Genomic DNA, 18249 nt, shown 5'->3' with positions numbered 1-18249 from the left:
CCTTGCTAATGTCTGAGACAGAACTGGGGCAGGGAGTTTTCCAGAAAAAAAATGGGAAACCCTTCCTAACGTAATTATTGCTCATGTGAAGTGCGAGCCGTCTTGGGGAGGGGGGGAGGCAGGAGACCATGAACAGCAGCAATATGGTCTTTAGCAGGTGTCGGGGAGAGCAGAATCTAATGAGAATCATAGAAACACTTGAAAGCTTTTTAACTCCATACAGGATTTTCAGGAGCTGTTGATAAGAAAGAGTAGTGACCCAACTGACAGTTAAAGAGATGAAAGGAAGCCCGTCGGATTAAATAAGATTTAGGAAATAAAAGGATTAGTGCTAGACAAAAGCTAGATTTAGGGGTTTATTTAACCAGTGCAGTGTGGCATGATGGGATGTGGGGCATCAGAAAGGAGATGAAAGACAAAATAAAAAGACCAATGCGGGAGGTAGTAAGGAGACAAGGAATGAGTACAACATCTCCAAAAACCCTTCACAAATCTTCTTATAATTGAAAATGCCACCAAAAAAAAGTAGTTTTCATTAGCAATCCTGGCTTCTTTACATAGTAACAAGAAGCGTTACAATGACAAGAAATCTTCTGTGATGGGGCTGTCAGCTCAAATCCCTGCTGCAGGAGAGAAAAGCCTACGTTGTCAGCCTACTTGCACTTACAGATTAGATGTCTGATGAGGTAAAATCAGATTTATGTAAAACTATCACTATATTAGATTTATAATTCATCATGCTCTCAAGTAGGGGCTGCTGAAGAACCGTTCTTGTTTAAGAGATCTCCATTTGGAGGTCTCTAGTGAAGTTGATGGTAGTCATAGAAATTAGGGGTATGCAGGTGTTGGCGGAGCCACAAGCATAAAACTCCTACAGGCAGCATCTATTGCAGGGACATTTCATCCTGTAGCTGAAAAAACAGGACCGATAGCTTTCCAGAGCTCAGCTTCTTAACTTCTGGCTGTAGGTGACCATTTGTACTATTAGGGAGGTATAGAAAAAAAGGATACAGTAAAGAATGTGACTCGAATAGATCTGTTGTTCACTTAGCGACTCCTCCAAAGTCTGCTGAAGACAGTAGAGTGGCTACCAGTGGGTTTGGCTCAGACCTTAAGACGGCGCAGTCAGGTAACTGTGGATGCTCTTGGCTTCTTGCAAGTGCTATGTGGAGAAAACACCATGTCCTCTGTTCCAAAGATGCTGTTACTCCAAAACTCCAGGATAGTTACGGACCTCTCTAGTGTGTTAGAGGCTGTAAGAGGAAGAACAAATGCACCTTTTTTCCCCCCTCCAAGTCTCCAAAGTGAGATTGGGTTCTTTTCTTGTCTAGGTGCAAAAGGAAATATATTTTGTGGCCCCATTTTAGCAATAGGAAGATTTTTTTACAATCATAGATGGTTATGACTGGACTAGGAAGATTTATAATGTTTGGAAGGTATTCAAATTAAAGTAATTCAGATTTCTTCTGCCAGTGTTTCTGGAAAGATGTTAGCATAAAAATGCTTTTTCAGACAATATTTTCTTTTCACTTGTTATGTTTTTATACAGGAATGCTAATAGGGTTAGCAAATAGTTAATAGGGTTAACAGAAAAATTAAAAAGTTAGGAAATGCCTTCATTTAAGTTTCTTGAGAACCTGTTATATGGTACTTTGTGGTTTGGTCCCTAGGATGGCTGAGAGTAGTTTCTTCACTGAACTCTGACCTGAATAAGAAATCTAGATGCAAATAATAGATTTAAATTTTATTTTTGATTGCTTTTTATCTTTTATACTGCTCTCTGTAAAGAGATGTGTGCTCCAGGTGGTTGGCTTTGGATGGAAATGGAAGTGTGACTGAAAATTTACAGAGTGCCTAAGAGACATTTTATTCATTCAGTAAAATGACCTTCAATATACTGACTAAATAAGAAAATCTTAATCTTTTTTCTTCATCTAAATTACCCCTTTCATTTCTTTTATTATTGGTTTTGTCCAGTTGAATGAAAGCAGTTAAAAGTTGTTTCTGTTAATAAGCTGGTCACCACATTATTAATACAAAAGTAATATGGTCCCCATGCAGACATGATTTTCAAAGGTACTTAGATGTCTGCTTGGATTTTCCAAAACACCTAGCTGGATGAAGTGTCTAATAACTCATGATGTCAGGGAGCATAAGTTAGCATCTGTAAGTGCTTAGGTACCCTTGAAATTGGGGTTTTCAAAGTTTGCTTTACATAGCTTGCTTGCAGCCCTGGCCTCCTTGACTGTGTCTTCCCACTTCCAAGCAAATGCAGTCAAGTCCAAGGGGCAGAAGTGTCACTCTTCGGACCACCCTGCAGCATAAGTCCTTCCCGGCCTCCGAGCTCTGCAGCCTTGATCGTGCCATGTCCTTACTTGTGAGGGCTTGAATTTACAGCCCGAACAAATGTCCTATAACAGTAGGCTTTGTTCATATGCGCTTCAGGAGGAGGGTGGGTTTGCTGGTTTGGTTGATTTATTTCCCCCCGCCTCTTTTTTAAAAATCACAATGCATACCCACCAAATCCTGTTGCAGGGCACCCAGGTGACACCCAGGAGATACTTGTGGACTTCCTTTTCCACCAGCTCTTCCTTTCCCAGAGTGGATAACTTGGCTAAGTTTAAGCAGGTTTTCATGAGCATGGTAAATGCCAGGAAATTCTAGCGCAGGTTATTTAAAATCTTCCCCTTTCAGAGCTTCATAGCCTTCTTTCAGGACATGAGGATGGTACTGCAGGTGTCTGCCTGTCTAACAGAGATCACTGGAACTTCGCAATGGCTCGTTTTTCAGTGGGTGTGTTGGTTGCCATTGGGGTTTCTGTTTGTTTTTGAATCTGAAATCAATTCTCTGTCATGGGAAATGTTTTACTGGATAAGCAACATTTGGAAAATGTGTTTTAAAAAAGAGAAAATGAGGGTATTAATAAAGGGAATTTTGGGGTTATCATATTAAACAGTGCCACTATACTGCCTATAGGTAGTACACAGATGATTGCTTTAACCATTATTTCAGAACATCCTGGAACACTAATTTTTACATAAATGCATGTTTATGATAATTTATTCCAAACTTTGAAAAGGTTCCATCGTTACTTTCTTTTAAAATTACACTTAATTTGAGTGTGCTTCTGCACTGCTGGCTTCTCTCATTTCTGTCTCTCTTTCAATTAGAGTGGAAGAAATACTGAAATATTGTTGTGGTGGACTTGAAATTCCTCAACCAGAACATACCAGTGGTTTCGGGAGAATAGAAACCCCTTTTGTCCTGAGCCACAACAGAATACTTTTCTGTTGTCCAAATGTCTCCCTGGGGACAGCCTTCACATGTAAACAATTTTTGCTCACTAGCAACAGGGACTTACCTGGCAATTCCTGCTCTGTGTCCTCCTACCAACTCCCCTGGCCCACTGCTGCTGCTAATGCAAACTCGGAGGAGCTCACACCCCTCTCAGACACTATCCAATATCTTTCTTTCAGCCCCAAAATGAAATTGGCAGAGCAAGTAACAGACTGTTCCATGCTAATCACATAGTATAAATAGCCACAAAATAAGATGGCTAAGGAAAATGCATGTGTTTTTTCTTCTCTCTAGTTTATTTGTTCTCCAAACACACTTTTTCTCCAGGTGGTACATGTGGTTTAAGCTTAGAAAACTTTTGATGTCAGCTTGGGAAACTATAGGGCGTAAACTATATGACTTCAGACTCGATGATCTTAAAGGTCTTTTCCAACCTAAATGATTCTATGATTCTATTCCTGCCTGCTTTTATTAGTAGACATTATATATGAAAATTATCTTTTTTTTTTTTTTTTTTTGTGTTGCACTGTCATAAGCAGCAGCGAAGTGGAATACTGAGTGAAATCCTAGCTCAGATGGGCTGGCTCTCTATGTAAAGGCATCAGATGAAGCTTGTTGAACTCAGACCCTCTCTTACATGAGGTCATATTGTTGATTGTCTCAGGCCTCTGGTCACTTTTGATGTGAGCTGCAATATTTCTGTGACCTCAGCCTAGGGATAAGCTGTGGGTCCGGACTCAGCAGCAGTTAAACATGACTGTAAACAAAGTGGAGATCTCCTTTGTGCCAGGCGAGGTCACTTTCAAGTGTACCCACAAACTCATAGAAAATTGATATCTTTGGTTTATTGCAAATATGTAATGGTACCAAAAGCAGCAGTATTCAAGGCAAAATAATATTTAGTGCTTACCAGCTCATATACCTTGACTCTGTGATTTCAGTCTGCTGAACAGAACAGACACTGGTGGAAGGTTTTGAATGTATTGTCAGCTTCATTTCTTACAGATTAAAGGGATTCTGCACTACCTATTTCAGCCTTTCATTTTCATTTTTTTTCCTTGACTAAGTCACTGAAGTCAACTTTATGGGGCATTAGATCATGTATCAAATGCATGTATATAACTGGATAGACACATTTTTTTTTGTCCTTGTGGGTATTCCTTCCTTGTGGGAAGGAAGTTACGTGTAAACTACCAGCAGTTCTTAAATGACTGAAGCATTCAGCTGCTGTGTTTTGGGGAGCAGATGGTTTGTCTACAACTACCAAAGGATAGTATCCTATGTTTTACATTTTCAAGCCAAGGGAAAGGGAAAATGTAAGCTTAGTAAAAGATGGTGGCATCGAAGGGATTGCTTAAATGTTCCTAAGTACTGTCATCAGTAAATTACACCAAGTCAAGCTTCTGTGGTGGTGCAGAGGAGGGAGGAAGGAATTTTGTAAAGACAGAGAGACTTATAAACTGCTTTAGTAGTCAACTGGAACAGTCAACCCTATTCCTTGGCCTAAGTCTAAGCTGAACATAAAGCCGTAAACTTTGGAGAGGCTTAGTTTACTTTGTGTCTCTGTGTGCTGTGGGGAGCTGAGCAGCACGTTCTAGCACTGCTTTGATGTTTAGCAGTTGGGTTTATTTTTTAGCATTTTAGTTAAGCTTCACAAAGTCATGAAGATTCCCTCTGGGACTGCAGTTGTTGAAGAGTAAACTTAAAAGCAGGGCTCAAGCTGAAACCTGCTGAAGCTGCTTCCCTGTGCATCCACCTTGGGAGAAAAGACTTTTTTGGGAGCAATTCTTCCAAATGATAATGAAAAGTTATGAAGCTGTCAGTGCAACCCCTGAAAATCAAGAGTTTTGAAATGGTAATGTGTTCATTGTAACAGGTAATGGGAACATTACATCTGGTCTTCTTCAGGATGAGTCACATACTTTTCCTCTTTTCTAATTCTACAGAGACTTGGCACCTCTGTGTGATGAAATCCATATACTGGCTGTGGTTACAGGGCTGAGCAAAACACAGAGCAGATGAAGAGATACAGGTCAGTATGTGCATCTATATTTGTATGTTTGCCAAGATGACAGGGATCCAGAGGAATGTTTGAATATTATCCAGAAATTGTCATTCCTGAATATACATCCACTGAGATGACCCTAGAGAATACACACCTGGTTTTTACTTAACCAATTGCAGAAGAGATACCAGCTCAAGAGTCATGAGTCACTGGAAAATTTTCAGACAGGTCAGTGCTGTTGCTAAAATATCCTGGGATGTGGGGTACAATGGGCTGTATTTTTAATTTTGTTCAAAAAGAAAAAAGACTCTGCCCTAGGAAAGAGGGCAGAAAATGTACAAAATTACTTCAGCTTTAGCATTTTGATGAACAGGCCACTTTTTGTTTTTCTTCCACTTGCTTGTTTCTGTTTTTACCTTACATAAGCAATAGATAATTTTTAGAAGTGATTTCTGCAATGAATGGTATTCCCTGCAGCCAGAAGGCCTTTTATCTGGAAGATGGTTCTTATGGAGAGGAACCCTCTCTGGTTTCTGAGACTTAACAGTGCAAGATTGTGTCCTCCATACTGACTGACTTTAAACTGGGAGGCGATAAACCCGTGTGTACTAAGCAAAAGTATTTCTACTCAGATGCCTGGGAATGTTCCACTTCCTGGGACCTGTTATGGTAAAAAAGTATTTGATGTTTAGTCTAAATTTTTTGCCTTTCTTCATGTTGTCATTATTTCTAGCTGTTGTTCTTTTACTATCCTAACTTGTTATTCTTCTGCTAGCTGTTTATTTCTAACAGATGCTTGTAGCCAGTTAACACATGTCCCCTCAGACATTGCTCAGCTAAGCTGTACACACAGCAGCTACTCCTTTAATTTTTTTTCTCCAGCTGAACCCCCTTTTCAGCTACTTAACATTTTCTTTGGTTTCTCATGTCTTCTAATGTCTACATTTCTGCAGAGCTGACTGAAGTATCCTGGGAGTGGCAATTTGGTTTTTAAAAAAAAACAGAAATAAATAAATAAATAATTCACAATCTTTTTTTAATTAAAGCTGTTTATTATTTTCAGTGCTGTAACTTGCAAGGCCTCATTGTTCTGGAAGGCTGCATAACAAAACAAGAGGCCATGCTCTGTGGATCTGTTGCTTCGGCATGAAACTTCTTCAAAAAGGAAAAAAAAACCCAACAAAACAACACCAACAGCTTACTCTACAGACAGAATAGCCACTGCCAAAATTGTCTTGGTACCTGCTGGTATTCAACAGGTGCAATACCTCTCTCTTTTCTCAGTTGTTTTTTCCATCCCTTCTGCTGTCTTTGCTAAATGAGTTTTCCATCAATTAATTCAGTAATTGTAGGTATACTTGGGCTTCCCTCCACAGTTTGGCTGTGGCCTTGTTTCATGTTTAGTTTAAACCTCACAGTAGCTGGCAGCTTCTTGTTAAAACCAGTTGACGATGAACACCGCTGCCCTTGAAGCGCTGCGTGTGCTGAGGCGGACAGACCGTCTCCAGCCTGGGTCTGCGTGCAGCCATACAAAGCCAGCGCTGGTCTCATGCCTGGAGACTTGTGGGGAAAGTCCAAGGAAGACGTGGCATGGTGCAGCCATGGAAGGGGCAGCCACCTTGTCCCACCGAGACCTGGAGCACCGGGAGGGCTCCTCTTCTTGCAGATGGGGATGGGAACGGTGGCTGTCCTTTTGGGATGGCAACAATACCAGCAAGAGCTGCTTCCCTAAGCAGCTGACGTCCATCCTGTGGCACTGTGGGCTGCCAACCCGGTGGCCTGGGAATTCTGCTGAGATGGAAGAAGCGGTGGGGCTGCAGTTCTTTGTGCAACCTCGGAAGTGCTGCAAGCAGGCATGGCTGGGTGAGCCTAGCCAAGGACTGGGAGGGGTGCCTATGCAAAGGGTGCAGTCGAGCTGTAGCCACGTGGGACTGACTTCAGTTTCTTCCTCTTGTGGCTGTGTTCAGCTGTGAAAATGGTAACATGGAGATTTGAGGAAGAATAGACCATAGATGAAAGCAACAAAGGGTCTTAAAGGGCCTTTACAAGAAAGTATGGATAAGTATCCAATGTAGTGGAAAACACTTACCTAGGTAAGACACTTTCCAAGAACAAATGAGGGATGGTTTCTTCTGTCACTGTCATCAGTTGCACATATGTGGATAAGCATCACAGTCAGCAGCAGCCTTGCTGTAATCTACAGGGCCGCTGCAGGAACAAAACTCTTGGGTGACACTTCCAAGCAGTCAGTTAGGTTTTGTTCTCTGAATGTACCTAGATGAAGGATCTGTGATCCCCCAAATGTAGGAATTGTGCAGTCTCCATGTATAACATACTTTTCCAAGAGCTTAAAGGTTTCTATTGAGCAGCTCCTGTTACCTGTAATTATTTCCTCCGATGGGAAGAGCAAGGTGGGCATTCGCACACAAGTAGCGCTGCTATTTCAGCATTAACTTGGGAAAGGCACAGGATAATATTGAGAAGCAAAGCTGCAATTTTCTCCAGCATTTTGCTGGCTCCCTTCATTGCATGTCTGGGAGAAGTAAACAAGATCTGATACATTTATATTGAAAACAGTTTTGGCAAAGTTAGAATCTCTCAACTGCAGATGCTGGAGGTAGACATGATGCTTCACATTTCTGGTCTACTGCATATGCAGGGCTCTATCTGCCTTCAGTCCCAGCGCTGCTTCAGCCCTCAGATCATTAGGTTCATTTTGTTCAGCCTTCAGCAATGTGGCTCCCAGATGTGTTTTCCGGTATTTCGTTTATAACTGTGAGGAATCTACAGCATCCAGTCACCCCTGTGTCTGTCTGTTTTTTCCTGGCATTGAAGTTCTTTGAACAGGACATTCCTATTAACATCAACAGTCAAAAAATGAAGTAAAACCAAAAAATGCTGTCAGGTTTTCATTCTCACTCAGAAGATCTTTAAGGTAGAACTTCAACACACACTTTTGTAGAAATATTTGCTGGTAAAGCTTTGGGGTTTTTTGTTTGCCACTACGCTGAAACAGGTTTCAGCTGACATCTTACATTCATATGCAGTGTGCCTTTTCAGTCTTCAGCTTTGTGAGTATTGGTATCAGTGTTGTAGCTATGATAGTTTGGAGATGTAAATGGTTTATTTTATTATACCAACTTATGAAGTTGAGGGAAAAAAGAGCTGGAGGAACGCTTGTATGCCTGAAAGCTTCTCTGCTTTCTCTAGCTACAGGGACTTGAAAGATATTATCTCTCTTACAAATCTTGCTTTCCTTTGTAAGCATGTGGTTGGATAATTATCTTTAACTGTTGCTTGGATAAATGGTTTCTAAAAAATTTGGGCACACAAAGTAGCCTTTGCTAAATTGTCTAATGACGATTTCTTAAAAGACATGATTTTCTCTCTGAGTTTATTTCACAGACACACAAAAATGCTTTTTGCCATATGTATTTCTAGGCCACTTTGTAAAGCACATGGAATGATTTGGTCTTATAAATTTTCACATGCATAGCAAAAAATGCAGGCACTTGTTTTTGTCTAAGTCATTTTGAAAAGGTGTCACTATGACTTCAAAGTGCCTGGTAAATCTAGATCAGAAAGGCAATGAATTTGAAATATTAAATCATGCATCTCAGAGCACTGGGGAAAATGAAAAAGGGATGCTGACTAAAAGATCAGAAGAACATAGCTCAAGCAGGACTGTGGGAGTTTGAGTCACTTTCTTCTTTAAATTGATTTTATTTCACAGGATCTTCCTATACCTCCTGCCGCAATGAGAAAATAGCTTCAGCACACTTTGCTTTTGCAGGCTTTGCATTTGCAGACTCACCAGCTGGATCCTGAAAGAGGTTCATGAACTTCACAGCAAGCAGCTAGTCTGATCTTGCCTGTGCATAGTTTTAAAAATTGCAGTATCTAACAACTGGTTTGTACTCTAAAGTGTAAGGTATACCACCTCTTCCAAAAGTATTGCTGTTAATGATGATAACTTTGCATATTTTCCATATCCATATCCCAGTATTTGAATCCTGATTATGCCTCAGCCTCTCCAGCTTTTGGAACAGTGTGCTTCTTGTTTTAATCCTGTGCTTCACGGAGAAGCACTGTGGATATTTAGCTATGTTTTATTGCACCGACTGCAGGGTGCAGGACAGAATGAAGGAAGGTCGCATCCAGTCTTCTCAGTATATGCCATATTTTATATACTTCCATCAGATCCCAGACTAACCTGTCACCTTTCTAATGTTAGTGATTCCAGGCTTTACAAACTTGCTTGACAGGAGAAGCTCTGCCTCTTGGCTAATCCTACCTCTACCCTGCAATGCCCTCACTGAGGTGGTTATTCCTCCCCTTTCCTATGAAGCCCAACATTTCCTTTGCTCTTGGCTGCTGTTGAACGAGAGTCTTTCTCCAAGCTCCCTGCCATATCTCACACTCTCTCTCCTTGAACTAAAACGGTTGTCAGGACCCCGTCAGGTATAAGAACAGGTTATATTTAATTTTTTGCATTTCAGGAGGGTGCTTCTTCTGTTTTACATTTGGTTTTACCACTGTGTTTCTGGTTTTCTTGACCTCTGGCCTGGACCAAGGCCTAAATAACCAAATCATCTGTCAGTGCTGGCTGGTTCCTTCCCCACCAGTGCACCATTTCAAGGCCCTGGCTAATGACTGCTGCATAGAGAATTCATTACTTGATCCTACCCTTTGTTTTCTAACCTGTTTCTGATCTGGCAGCAACTCTCTGCCTTTGCCCCCATAAGTACGTAACTGTTGTATGGCTCTTTGAAAAGACGTTTCAGTTGTGTCTCCACTGCATGCCAGGGCAGAACCCCAGTCACCTTTAGGAGGATAACTTTTTAGGCCTGCCAGTGTGACCACTGATATGACGTGTTGTCTTCAAAAAGGCTGGCAATTCAACAGTTGTAGTTTCAGACTTGCCCAGTGCTCAGCTGAAAAACATGTACAAAAGCTTGCTAAAAAAACAATAAATAAAAAATTTGGTTTAGGGTTAAAAATCAATGCTGCATGAAGTATTACATTTCCCTAGGAAATACTGAACCCCAATTCTGAAGCGTTTCATGATTTAAAAGATTGGGATATGCCATGGCAGAGCCTCATGAGGTTTCTAGTTCTGTAGCCTCAAGTCATTATTCTGCCATATGGGTAAAGTTAAAAAGGCTGACTTAACCTTCTTTGAGGCAACATAACCACCACTCTGGATCTAAGCATTTTCATTCTTATATTATTTTGTTTATTTTTTTTTGTGTGTGAAAAGACTGAACTGTCTGTAGTGGGGAAGGGAAAGGAGAGAGGGTTTTGTGTTTGGTTTTCTTTGACCAGCTTCTAGTTAAGCTTTCAAGTACTGTTAAAATCTAATGTACTCTCCAAGGCCTTGTTCTGTGTATTATAATCTCTAATCATCTGTGCTGCAGTTTTCACAGAAGTGCTAAAACCATTTTACCACCACTTCCCTGGCAAGACTATTCAGAGAGTCTTTCAAAGAATGAAACTTTTCATGAACTACAAATCCAAGACATTTGTGAGGCCTTTACAAAAACTTGGCATTTAAATTACTGTGTTAAGTCCAAGAGTAATTTTCAGATCTGCAGTATATAAAATCAGTCCTCTAGCTCCTTGTAAATATCAGCGCAGAAAGAGGACTGTGAAAAGTCAATTGTCTGTAGCATAATTAGTAGAAGAAATTAAATGGGTATTAAGGGCCTGAGAACAGGTTTGCAGAGAAGAAAAGGTCTCCACACTTTTGGTTTTTTTTCCAGAATTGTATACTATATTGAAAACTGGTCTCTCTTACTACAAATTTGTATGTTTGTGGATATTATTGTCTTAATACAGTTATCCACTCTACAATAAAAAAGACTTTAATTCAGGACAAATGTGACTCCATGTAGAACAAAGCATGTTATTTTACTCATTTTCTATACCAAAATTTTCAAGTTCACAATTTGCAAAGGACATAAGTGGAGTAAAGGAAGGTACAAACTTTTCCAAAGTGAAATGGTGTAACATGGAAATTTCACAGATTTTTTTCCCCATTTCCTCATGAGGAAGACCAGTACAATCAGGCCTTAATGAAGAAATACAAAGATATAGTTGGTTGGTTTTTTTTAACTTTTAGAACTGGCCTTAATTTTCATGTTAGAACTTGATCTGGAGCTTTTGATGTTTTTCACCTCACTCCCTTTCCCCCACCCTTCTTTTAAATATGAAAAATAGAGATGGAATCCATTTCTGATTGCACTTGACTGTGACAGAAGTCTTGAATAGTATAACTCTACCTGGTGAAAATGAGTGTATATGAGACTGGAGCTAAGGCCTGACTGTTTTTATTGGACAGGTAGATGGCACGGGAAGAATGCATGCAAACAAAGTGCAGAACACTGCTGTCACTCCAGTTTTTGGGTGGAACAAATATGCTTTTACCTTAGTGAACTTAGAAAAATATCAACAAAGCCTTTGCTTTTCAAATCCCATGAATTTCTCTCAATCTATGGGACTGTGTAAATGCCAGAGAAATCTCATTCATGGCATTTGATTGATACCAGGTAAGAGATCTGAACCCCTTCTTTACCAAAGTTTCTCTGAGAATCAGACAGATTGATCTCAGTCATACTCATGCAGGTAGTGAAGTCAATGCTAAAATTACAGTAAGTCCCCAGGGAGAGAGGGAAGGTACTGAATGCTTATGAATTAGTTTTGGGGTCTGGACTTGGCAGGCATGAACCATTTGCCAGTTAATGGCTTTAGGAATTCATTCTGAGATTGTTTCTAAATCTTGTCCTGTAATCACACGCCATGACAATAAATCATTACATAAATATCTAACACCTCACATGTTCACATAATTTTTTTTTTCTCCTAACACTTCCAGGTATGGGGAACACTTGTGTGGTTATGCTCTGTGCTTTACTGAGGGGAGAAGAGGAGCTCAGTGAATTTGGCCTTGCACAGGAGCCTGTGGCAAAACAGGAGGCTGAGCCCTGTTCCTGCGTCCCAATTTGATGGTGTAGTCTCACGACCACTGCGCTCCTCTGTATGTATTTTCCATGCCTTGTGCCTACAGTGGGAATTAGTCTGAAAATTTGAATGTTGTAGTTACCTAAGGTAAGATCACTGAGGAAGAAATTTTTTTTGCCTGCACCTTGTTTGATGGAGGTAGTTTCACAGCTCTCAGACTTCCATATAGATGTCAATAGCCAGCTTGACGTGCATCAATTTAGAGACCAGCACACCTGCTTACTCAACAACTGCCTCGGAGATTGAGTGAGTCTTGGCAGTTTTACTTTGCTGTTCTTCCATGGATGAGAAGTGTGAGAGATGCCACTGTACAGATCTGACAGTAAAGAATGAAGCAGCATCTTTCCTCAGCAGCGAAATGTGAGCGGTTGCGGTAACTTACAGACATTTTAATCCCTTGCTGTTAATTTTGTTTTGGAACAAAAGGATGAAAGATCTTGTGTTTCCTAGAGGCCATAAACCAGATTGCCAAAGAAGAAAGTTATCCACAGCAGACAATAACAATAATTTAGACATTGATACCAACTTTTATCTGTTTTGTGCTTTGCAAGCTTCTATCTTAGAAAGTTTCTGAAACTTCACAAGATTTCAGAAGAGCAGTAGCAGTTTAAATTGTGGTGTAGTATCATGACAGCTCTGGAGACAGCTCTTACTCCTATAAAAAACACGGCAGGATATTAATCATTCTTTCAAACTAGAGCTGAGTACTTCAGACCAGTGGTATTAACCTCTGAAGGGTGAATGTTGACAGGTGTTTTCCCAGTTCCTGTTCCTTGTCTCCACTGCAGCAGTCTCTCCCCTAAAACACCGTATTAGAGAAGCCAGCTGTAAACATGTCATGAGCATATAGTAACACCACATTATATGGAACATTTCAGAGCCTGAGCACATCTCAATTTACCATACAAGGGTCTCACGAGACAACACGAGCAGCTTTACCATGCTAATTTCTCTTGTTTATGTGGATTTTTTCAGCAACCTGAAATAGTAGATCACTTCTGTGAAATAAATGTCTGAAATATTTTGGATTTTTCTTAACTCCATATCTTTGTCTGGCTGCAGCATTTTTAGTTTTCTACCAGGACATATTTCCACAGGGTGAAGCACCTGTTGGGTCCAGGGAGTGAACCAGGAATGAGCATAACCCACCAATGAGGCCGAGCTTAGCAGGTTTGCCTGCAAGGGCAAAGACATTTCTAACTGCTGTATATCTGCAAACCTGAAGACTTAAAGCTCCTATGTTATGTTTTCATATTTACCTAAAGCAATAGCTACGTGACCTTTCACAAGGAGATGTGAGCTTGCTCTGTCTTTGCTCTGAGCTGACTGGAAACCATATAGCAAACTAATATGGCACTAGGCCTAAACTAATATGCCCTGCTTCTCAGCTGAACTTTATTAGCTTGGGCTTGATGCCCTGCTAACCACAGCTGTGGGTTTCTTGTCAGCTTGGGAGTACAAATAGAGCAAGCTCAAGTCTCTCTACAGGTTGTACTGTAGGGTTTTAATGCTGATGAGTAGTACCAGCATTAGAAGTTTGAATGTTTCTTCTTTCTGTCCTCAAAACAAGCCACAAGGTGAGTTGCATGTCCTTACACTTACAGCCCCTCCATCAACAAGTCCAGAGTATTTTTTAGTTTTTGTAATCTTTGTTTTACTGTTAGAAAGTCATCCTTTGTGCTATTAAGGAGTCTCTTCTTTTGCACTCCTTTTGTAGTTGGAGAGACAGGGATTTTTCTAGCTCCTTAAAAAAAAAAAAAAGCAAGCAACCAAACAAGACAACTGTACAAGATTAACAAAGAGTAGCTGAGAAAAGACTTGTAAATTTGTGTGGAAGAAATAGATGTTTCTTGGAAATGTCTTCAAATTATTTAATCTACATCTCTGATCTGGAAATTGGCTTGCCTCTAAGAATAGCTTGTTGGGAATTTTCCTTGTGAAAACATATTGCTGGAAAATGCCTGTTTGTTAAAACCAAACCCAGCATTTAGCAAAAGACAAAGTGCTTTGGGGATAATGGTCCTTCTCTGGGTTCTGGTTCAATCCAGTTGGAATGAATCTGGGTGGAAAACTTCAGCAAAGGTGACTGCTGGCCTGCTGTGAGGAGGCTGTCAAACTTTCTGGAGTATGTCTTCTTTGTTTATCATCTTCATGCTGTTTGGTTCTGTAATTACAGGGTCTGTATTTCATAGATTCATGGCACTTAGGAGTAAGGGGGTATGCTGCCTGCTGAACTACTAGCTTAAGTGGGTTCTCTTCACCCCTTTTTCACTTTCCACCTCTTCTTTTCACACCCAAACAGTTGCTACTGTTGAAATGGGTGCTTACCTCTTACTGATAAATTTGAGTTTGACAAACTGAGGTTTTTTTACTGTAAAATTTGGGGTGAGAGCTTAGCAGTTCATTCCTCCCATTCAGAATTGCTCAAGCGTTTTGACTAAGCTTTCTAACTTTGAACAAGGTGGAGACATTGAAAGAATAACTAGTTACACTGTTTTCTCAGACTTTAGCTAGAACTAGACAGAAGAAGAGCATGTGGAAATGGAAATCAGTTAACAAAAATGTTTCCTCATCAAAAGGTCTGTTTCATTTATTTCTCTATTTTTTTTTTGCAGAGATTTGATTAATGTGCTATCAAGGTATGTAAATTTGTCATTTTACATAATCGCTATCAGTTTACAGACAACCCTGTAATTGCAAAAAAAGGGCTCCAAAATGCATTGACCTTATTACTAAGGACATATTCAGATAACTTTTTTCTAGCTCCCAAAAAAAGCAGATAAAAGTTCATGTTTCCCACCTTCACACTTCTCTGTAAAGTCATGGAATCCTATGGGTTTGCTTGGGGCAGAATCCAATCCTGAATCTGGAGATATGGTGTGAGTGGTATGGTAGTTGGACATCATTGTGCACCAAATCAGTGAGAAAGGGGAACTGAGAATTTTGTGATGCTGTCCAATGCCTCTGTGTTGATGCCCTCTATGCTATTTTAGAGGAAAAATTCCTATGGCATATCAGAGGGTAGTGCAACCAGCCTACCTTCTCCTTGGCTGTAGAGTGGTAGCTATTTTCTAGAATGAGGTAATTTTGCCTTTGAGCAAATAGATGTTTACTACTGGGAGTGCCATTTTGTTTGCCTTGCATATTTTTTACTTTTTTGCTGGTAGCCAGGGTTTCATGCCACTGGAATGGCAGGATGGCATCTGGAAGGTCACGTTTTCTGCTCATAGAGATGGTATAAGGATTTTGCAATGAAGGTCTCTGGAATTCCTAACACCTGTTTTTTATAATCCTATAGAGAAAATGATGAATGTGTTTTATTGCTCATCCTTCAGGGGTAGGTGGGGGCCCACACACCAGTGGGGTAAAAGCTTATGGCAAGAGATGAGAAAATGGTTCCTTTATCTATGAAGCAATGAAAATGTGTCTTGTAACAATGCAAGGTTATACTTTCCAGGTAAATCAACACTTACAAAATAAGGTGGTTCCACTTTTCTGCTTCTTCTGGACAGACACCTTGTACTTTGAATGTGCTTCATTAAAGCTGATGGAAAAGTGATATCGAAATTCAATTTTTTTTTTTCTAGAGGCAGTTTTCTAAATTCTCTGTTTTTCTACATGATTTTTACATTAGTCAGCCATGGAAAATAATTTGATGGGGGTGGATGGAGAGGAGGAAGAAGAGGCTTTTCCTCACTTTTCTTTCTGTGATTTTGTTGTGGTGGTGTAGTGTACCATATAAGCAGGCCACTCATTTGTCTCCCTTGAAGGAGTTTACAGAGTTTCTGCTATTTGCTAAATTCACATAACCCTCTGCTCCACTGTAGTTGCCTCCATAGCAATGGAAGATGATACCACAAATAATTTATTATTTCAAATGAAGGAAGGAAGTAAATGAGCAGATAGAGCTGGCTTTTTTTCTTCATCATCTATTATTTTGGATTCAGTAAAACATTAAGGGGAACATGACCTGGTTATTAGATAGAGGACAGAAGAAGCAACATATACCAGAAATGAATGGATAACCAGGTTCTTCACAGTCTGCTCAGAAGTGATTCTTCCTTCTACAACATACCACCCCCCCCACCCCCTTCTCAGTTTCAGCATGCTCCCTGGGCAAGATAGAGGACTGAGTTTAAAAAAGAAGACTAAAAACTTAAGATTGATTTAAAAATCCATGAGCCTTAAGGGAAACATTCATAAAAGTGTGATGCCAGCAGTCTTGTCCCTACGTGCAGTGCTGAGACAGTGGCAGGGCTGGGATTGTGGCCTTTAGCTTTGTCTCGTAAGCCTTACAATCCCATCATGTGTCAATGCTCTCATGATGCAAGCAAAGTTGATTAAAAGTGACTGGGTACAAAAAGTTTCATCTTTGTGGAAAAACTGCAGCACTCAAAGTTTGGTTTTCTTTGTTCCCCACTGGAACAAAACAGACACTTAAAACTGCTCCTGCAGGAAAGCTCTGAATTAGCCTAATCTGGGTCTTGAAAACTCTCAATGAGTTTAAACCAGGTCTTGAATCTGGGATTTCTTCACTCTAAAGAGGGTCCTGATAATTTGGTTTGGGTAGCAGGGGGTGGTCTTGCTCTGTCTTGAAGAATGGTAATTTCTGGGGTTTGCCTCTGTGAATGTGCTCCTTCATACAGGAGGGTTTTTTTTTTTATTAAGAGATGTTTGACCTCTCTCAAGTCATTACTTGGACACTTTAATAAAGAACAAAGTACATGCCAGACTTGCTCAATAGTTTCTTTGTTCTGAAAATAACTGTAAAATGTCTAATAATTGACCAAACCTATATGAAGCACTGTGTTACAAGGTCAGGGTAATGGATGTAGTAGGTACATGAACTTGGGAGATGTTTTTTTCTATCTACCTTCCCCTTTGATCACAGGTGTGTTCTGTCATTCCACTTCAGTAACCAGATTAGCCACTATAATGAAAAATGGCTTGAAATTTGATATAAAAGACCTAGTGTCCAGGCCAAAATGAAAGGAGGAGGGAGAGAAGTAGTTATAAATTATGCTGTCTTCATATTGTGACACTGGCATAACTTTCTGCAAAGGAGATAATCTTTCCTCATTATTCAGCTGGCCAATGAGGTGCACAATTTTTGCCAGAAGCAGGAAAAGTCACTACGAAGAACGTGTCAAGTTATAGTTTGCCAAATTAAACATCAGCAAAAAGAAGAATATCTGCTTTCTTGATCTGCAGTATGGTGACAGCTGGGTCACCTCTGTAGGCAGAGAATCTAGATTCACAAATATTGAATGTGGTGAATGGGTTGGCTAAATGACCTTGAGAAGATGTATTGTCCCAAAATACCTGTTAAAAAGTTGTAGTTGATTGCAGGTTTGGGTTTTATCACATGCAGAAATAAATATTATAGTATTATTAAATGCACAGGAGCAGTGGGTATGGAGAATACTGACTGAACAATTAACAGCATGAGTTCTGATATTCTCTGCAGTGTGTGGTGGTGGGGTTTTTTTGTTTTGTTTTTTTTTTTTTTGTTTGTGGTTTTTTTTTTTCCCTTGAGTTGAGATGCTGTGGTTAGCCTGACATTTTGGGGTTTCAGAAATCCTCTGGAACTTATGCTTACTGCTGTGGCTCTTCCAATTGTGACTGTATACAGTGACTCCATATTAAAATAAGAAAGCATTGCTGGAAATCTAAAGGAAACTTCTCAAAGCCCAAGGGTAGATTGAGGAGCTAAATTGTAGTGGTTGAGATTGTCAAATTAAGTTTGAAAACGTTTCTAGATGTCATTGGTAATGCTTTTCAAAGTGGATTTTTTTAGGTAGAGTGACTTTGAAATACTGGATAAATGAAAGAAGTTCCAATGTAAGAAAAGATGACAAAACACTTTCCTATTTGGCTGTATTTTGTGGGTTGGCATTGGGGCCTAAATTATAGTGCGCACTGTAAAT

Source organism: Buteo buteo, chromosome 3 (genome assembly GCF_964188355.1).
Source record: "Buteo buteo chromosome 3, bButBut1.hap1.1, whole genome shotgun sequence".
NCBI classification, from domain to species: Eukaryota; Metazoa; Chordata; class Aves; order Accipitriformes; family Accipitridae; genus Buteo; species Buteo buteo.
Note: the sequence above shows the minus strand (reverse complement) of the source record.